Source organism: Eulemur rufifrons, chromosome 1 (assembly GCF_041146395.1).
Source record: "Eulemur rufifrons isolate Redbay chromosome 1, OSU_ERuf_1, whole genome shotgun sequence".
NCBI classification, from domain to species: Eukaryota; Metazoa; Chordata; class Mammalia; order Primates; family Lemuridae; genus Eulemur; species Eulemur rufifrons.
In genome coordinates, this window is record NC_090983.1 from 72,385,806 (window position 1) to 72,392,715 (window position 6,910).

At 34.3% G+C, this 6,910-nt stretch overlaps 1 long non-coding RNA gene across 1 annotated transcript; it reads right to left on the minus strand.

The window, feature by feature from the left end:
- Positions 1-605: 605 nt before the first annotated feature.
- On the minus strand, positions 606-6,253 carry LOC138386403 (uncharacterized). Its single transcript, XR_011233879.1, has 4 exons — positions 5,798-6,253; positions 2,869-3,021; positions 1,951-2,060; positions 606-642 (listed from the first exon to the last, which is right to left on the minus strand). It is a non-coding gene; the product is annotated as an uncharacterized lncRNA (long non-coding RNA).
- Positions 6,254-6,910: the final 657 nt, after the last annotated feature.

The window sequence follows — 6,910 nt, forward strand, 5'->3', positions numbered from 1 at the left end:
CCCATGTTCTGTACCCCATCTCTAACTGCTGGCTGGATAACACCAGCATGTGTTGAAGACACAAATAGCAGAGCCCGAGTGAGGAGGGAGCTTGGATCTGTGAAACAGCACTTAGAGGAAAGCTGCCTAGGACACCTACGTCAACTTTGTATGAGAACTAGGCTTTGTATGATAAAGGATGTATTTTCATTGAACGAAGCAACTGAGATCTTGTGATTATTTTTTAATTAATTAATGTTGATTAGCCTCACTTTGGACAGATTCATTAATATCTCTAAGCTTTAGTTTCCTCATCTGTAAAATGCAGGCAAAATTCATACCTATTTCATATATTCATCACGAATATTAAATAAGGTAAAGCAACAATTCCCAGCCTCACTAAGCCCATGTGCTCCTGATGTGGGAGGATTTTCCAAAGGAAAATAAAGGATCTGTGACCCAAAGAAAAGGTGTGCAGGCAAAAGCAACAGATGTCCACCTGTGAAAGTGTCAAAGGTCTGCATGTCACAGTTGGGACTTCAATCCGGGCTTACGTGAGTCTCAGGCCAAGCTGCCACAGACAGACATTTTGGCTGGTGAAAAACTAACTTTGTAACTGATGAATGTCCTGAGTTTGTCTCCAATACACATCAACAAGTTAGACTGAAAGAATAAATAGTACAAGTCACACAGTTAATTGAGATTTAGGTATTCAAATTGATACTCTTCCCAAAAGGATAGCTCCTTTGTCCTAACTGCTCTACAACTGTAATCATAATTCAAGAGTGGATAGTACTGATTTATTCATTGCCTCCTGCTATTCATGAAGTGCAGCTTATTTCTATTAGTTTCTTAAGATTCAGCCATCATCTTTAAGGACAGAAGATCAGTTTAACACCTTTGGCATGTATTCCAAGCAACAGAATATACTCTAATTAGATCTGCAAAAGCTGTTACCTTGATTACCAGATATACTAATTATCTTGTCAGGCATTGATCTTATAATTATAAGGGAGGGTGCTGTTATTTTCAAATGATCTGGACTAAATTCTGCCCTTGAGTTCAGGGGCTCTAATTGAGTCCCAGCCCAGTAGATATTTACATTATTCTTATACACACAGTAATTACCTGTAGCTGCATTTCTGTATCCTCAAGGCTTTAAAATTGAAATTCTTTACAATCATAAACAAAGGACAAAGTCACCTAATCCCACCACCCTAATATAAAACTTTAAATTTAAATCCATAAATGGTAACAAAAGGAATTATATTCAGTCTCTGATTAATTACATTAGCTTAATTTTAATCAGTAGACATTATGCATAGATTTATCTTAATGTCTATCATAATTTGCACAGAATGTTTTATGCTGTTGGTTGAGAATGTAATCTTTATTTTCTCTTATATGGGCTGTATAAAGAAAGAAACATACTTAACTCTATTATGCTGTGGATTTGCATTTAGGATATATGATATACATAATCACTTTCTGTAGGTATAAGGTTTAAAACATTTTATCATATGTGTCTTCAGATTAACAGTTGCAACTTTTTCATGTTTGTGACACTCACAGGCCTTAGGGCTGTACTTCACATGATCAGATGCAATACATGTCTCTCACCTGTTCATAGAGCAGGAGTGATAGCTGGACCCTTAGAGACCTGTGATTGCAACTGCACACCTAATCTTTAAGTTCCTCATCACCTCCCTGCTCTTACCTTCTCTGGCCTCTTGGTTTTTACTGAAACATTATCAATCAGTAGCCCATTCTCAAAAGAGCTTCATTGTTCAAGTAGATTTTTTTTTTATATTGAGCTAAAAATCTGATTTTTCTGTAACTTCTAGCTATTAGTCTAATGGACCTAATATGACTGCTTGGGATAACACAATGCAGGTTTAAATCCTTTTCCACATTACATTGCTCATGAGACAAGGTTATAAAAGTTCCTGCATTATATAAAAAATGTAATACCGTGAAAAAGCTCGAGATGAGGGTTTGGTGTTCTGGGTTGAAGTTCTACTTCCGCCATTTATCATGCGGTGGTTTCCAGCAGATCACTTAGGTTTTTTCAGTTTATTTATCTAGAAATTGAAAACAGTAATATTATTACTATTTATCTTAACAAAGGTTTATTTTTAACTCAAGTTTATAGGTGTATAATTTTTATATTGAAAATTTCACCTTCCAGAAGTATAGTTTGTTTAGTTTTGAGAAATATATAGAGCCATGTAACTACCACTACAATCAAGATCTCATCTCAGAAAATTCTCTTGTGTTTCTTTAAAATCAATTCCCTCTACTAACTTCCAGCCCCTGGCAACCACTTATCTGATTTCTGTCTTCAAAGTTTGCCTTCTTCAGATTGTCCTATAAATGTAATGATGCAGTATATAGCTTTTTGTATCTGGCTCCTATCAGGGAGCATAATGTTTTTGAGATTCATTCCTATTGTTGTACATACCTAGCAATCGTTTATTTTATTACTAAATAGCATTCCATTAGATGTGATGCATGTACTATAATTTGTTTATTGATTCACCAGTTGATAGACTTTTGGGTGGCTTCCAGGTTTTGGTTATAAATATTTGCATACAGGTTTTTTTGTGGATATGTTGCCATTTGTCCTAGATCAACATCTAGGAGTGGAACTGATGGGCCTTATGGTAAGTAAAATAAAGTGTCTGACTCTGTTTTTTGACTACAGACAGCTTTCGAGCCCCACCCCTCCCTCTTCCCATCTTTTTCTATGTCTGGGCAAGCCATATAAAAGTCTATGTGCTCCCTTCCTTGGTGCCAGAGGGGAAGTTGAAACCGTGCCACACTCTCACCTGGGTCTTCTACCCTCACCACAATAATAAACAAAGCCATCACCCCTTACTTTGCTCACACCGTTTTGGATTGCCTTGGGTGCCGGCTTGCTCTCCCAGGAAGCTTCAGCATGTGTTGATAACTCTTTCACATCCTCTTGGAGCACATGCAGCATCATCGGTCTTGACATCTGAACCAATTTTGTATAGGGAAATTGGTTCCACCTCAGCAGGGCTACCACAAGATAATGAGTATGAATGAACGGGTTTAACTTTATAAGAAAATACCAACTTTTTTTTTAATGGCTATACCATTTTGTATGTCTGTCAGCAATAGATGGCAGTTCCAGTTGCTTTGCATCCTAACAGTATTGTCAGCCTTTTTCATTTTAATCATTCCAGTAGATATGTATTATTATCTACTTGAGGTTTTCCTTTGCATTTCCCTATTCACTATTGATACTGAGCATTTTTTCCCATGTAGTTGTGTATAATCATCTATAATCAGTATATCTTCTTGGTGAAATGTCTATTCAAGTCATTTCCTACTTTTAATTGGATCGATTGTTTTCTTTTTATTGAGCTTTAAGAGCTTTAAAATATATATTCTCGATATAAGTCCTTTATCAGATCTATGATTTGCAAATATTTTTTCCCAATGTGGTTGTATTTTGATTTTCGTAGTAGTGTCTTGCAAACAGCAGAAGTTAATCATTTTGATGAAGTACCATTTACCAACATTTTCTTTTATGGTTTGTACTTTTTATGTCATATCTAAGAAATCTTTCCCTAACCAAGGCCACAAAGATTTTCTCCTTTGATTTCTCCCCAAATTATAGGTCTTACAGTTAGATACATGATGTATTTGGCACTGATATTATATGATTTAAGGAAATGGAGTAAAAGGTGAGATTCTGTTTTAGTTTGGTTTCTGTTTTGTATTTAGGTACCCAATTATCCAGTGGAATTTTTGAAAAAAATAAAACCCATTCCTATTGCATTACCTTGACAACTTTGTTGAAAATCAACTGGTCATATATGTGTGGATCTATTCCTGGATTCTCTGTTCTACTCCATTGATACTAATCATTCTTATGCCAATACAATACTATCTTGATACTGTACCTTTATATTAAGTCTTGGAATCAGGGGAATGAGTTCTCCATCTTTATTCTTTGTTTTCAAAATGGTTTGGTTACTCTAGGTTTTTTGCATTGCCATGTAAATATTAGAATCGGTGTGTAGTTGTACTATGGCCACGTTAGACAACTATTTTGTTTTCAGGATACACACACTGAAATATTTAGGTAAGTATAATATCATGTCTGCAACTTATTCTTAAACAGTTATAATATATTTTAAGGAGGGGGTGTGATAAAACAAATGTGGTTAAATATTAACATTTAGAAAATCTGAATAAAGGGTACATGGGAATTCAAACTTTAGGTATGATTCTTGGAAACTTTTTGTGAACCTGAATTGATGTTACAGATGGACAAAGGGACATCTTGTTTTTATGTATTAAAAAAAATGCCTCTATTCTCTCTATGTAAAAGTAAATAACAAACAAAATATCCACGCTTTTGAAGGCATAGTTATAAAATAATAAAAAATTTATTATTAATTGCCAATTAATGCAAAGTATAATAGTAATTTTAAAAATAATCTCATTATAAAAGAATATTCATGTTATGTTCTTTGCCACTTTAATAGCACTATTAAGACAGGACCTTTTTTATTGCTTAATATATTTTCTATCCTCCTTGCTCCACACATTTATTGTTTCATTTTATTCTACACCTTTCAGTGATAGATATTGATATTGGGTCAAAAATCTATGGGTTTTCTCTGAAAACTCTGGACTGTATTTTCAAAAATATATCAATTTTAGCACTAAGGAGGAAAATGGATTGCTTGGTTGTTAAATAATCTTAATAAGATGTCAACAGCAGAAAAATATTCTCAAACCTCAGCAAGGTCTTCAGGTAATGAAACATTGATTTTTTTTTTAACCTCTAAAACCATTTTGCTTACTGTATAGGAATTAAATGACAAATAGTTATTTGTTTCCAAAGGCACAATCCATTTTCAGATACTTAATTTAATATTTAAAATTATTTGTAATCACTTTACTTTCATTAGATATGTGTTTAGTTTGCACTCTTACCTTTTTGAGTAAATATCCTGAGTTCATTCTCAAAGCAAGTCTTAGGCCAAGACTCTGACTTCAAATAAATCATTAAAGAAATCATGCTTGTGAGGGAGCGTCTATATTTTAGTTAGAAAATGCTTTATGAATCCAGTAAACATGATGTAAAAACATATTGGCCTAACATTTATTTTTATCCTTTAATTTATTTAAATATTAGTACATTTGAAATTACTTTGATATTTGGGTGAAAGGCTTACAATAGTCACAAGAATTATTCAGAATCCAAGGTCTCTGTTAATCCAGCTGAAATTCTTTAGTCTCTGATCTAAGCATTAAACCAAACAAAATGAAAAATATCTGATATTTACCAAGTTGGAAGAGTAGTTGCCCACTGACAACAGAGTCTTGTTACATAAGAGTTAAACACCCTATGTTGGAGAAATAGCATTGTGCTTCTGAGTGAGAGATGCAGATTAGCTAAAGTGAGGTAGTTTCAGAATGGCAAGGAACCTCTGATCTCTAAATATTGAAGCATTTCCAGAATGTCCAAGCTTTGGAAACTATTATTGCTAAAAAGATGGAGAGCCACCTTTTTCTCAGTAAGTTCAACAAATGTTGGCCATTTTTACCTACTCTTGCCTCTAAATAGAAGCAATTTTCTCTGTGTTTTAGGATAATAAGCATGGCAACTTGACAGAGTTTTTTGGCTTTATTTTGGATTCCAAAAGGAATTCTGCATATGCTGTTTTCAGCTATGTCTTGTTCCTGCTTTTGACAATGAAAGCCCAACAGATTAGTTAACTATTATTGAATAAGAAACTATAAAATTCAGTGACTTTAAGCAAGAATTATTTATTACCACCATGTGTCCATAGGACTTCAGAGTTTGGCTGATGTAGGTTGAGCTTGACTGGACATCTCAGCTTCAGACAGCATGGCCCAGGGCCACACTGCTTCTCACTGTTTCTCTGTGGGTTGATGGGGCAGTTCTGTTCTTTCCACCTGTCTCTCATCTTCCTTCCTGGCTTGGGTTAGCCGAGGTAGCTCTTCTCATGACAACGGCAAAGATGAAGGAAAGCAACTGGAAAACTGCATTTCAACTCATATTACATTGGCCAAAATAAGTCACATGGTCAAGTCTAAGGTCAAGGGGTGGAATTGCAAAAGTGCATGGCAAAGAGTGCAGATACTAGGAGCAGGGAAGAATCAGGGCCACAAATGCAACCTATATTAACATGGGAAAATATCTGATGTATATATTTATTGTCTTAAGGATCATTCATGTTCCACTTATTATTTTATGTCGGTGCTTTTTGACAATGGAAATAGTTTTGGCTCACAAAGCTATCAAATATATCTCCTTAAGAGCAGGACTAGTTATAGAAATCCTGAATTTATTTTGAACTGTGGGTCAGACTATTACTTAATATCTAATACTGATTAGGTGGCCAAATTTTATGAGAGATTCAGTTTTAATACTTTTCAGAAGAAAGAATCCTATAATCCATTTGGGGCAAAGAATATCAAGAAGTAATGAACTGGCAGAAAAACAATTATCTCTGTATAATAGAAGTGGTAGGAAGCATGAACTTCTAAGGAAGCTCTGTTTTCTTGCATTTAGAACTTACACAGTCTGGTTGTGGTGATAAGAATTGTTCTCATCCTGTTACAGAGAGTGGGAGAGACACATTACTCCGAGTCAAACAGAAAGACAATGACAAAGTGAAATCACTTCAGAGGGCAATAATTCTGATTTTTTTTAATACATATGGAGAAAGTTAGAATAAATGTCTCTTTCAAGATTTCCTAATGATTTTTAAATTCAAATGAAGTTGGAGTTGCAAACACTCCTTTTTCTGCTTGATAAAATGTTGCAAATGCCTGAGATATTTTTAAATTTATAGTAAATATATCTAAATTATTTTTATTGCTGAGAGTTTTTATGCTTCAGCTCTCTGAATATGAACAGAAT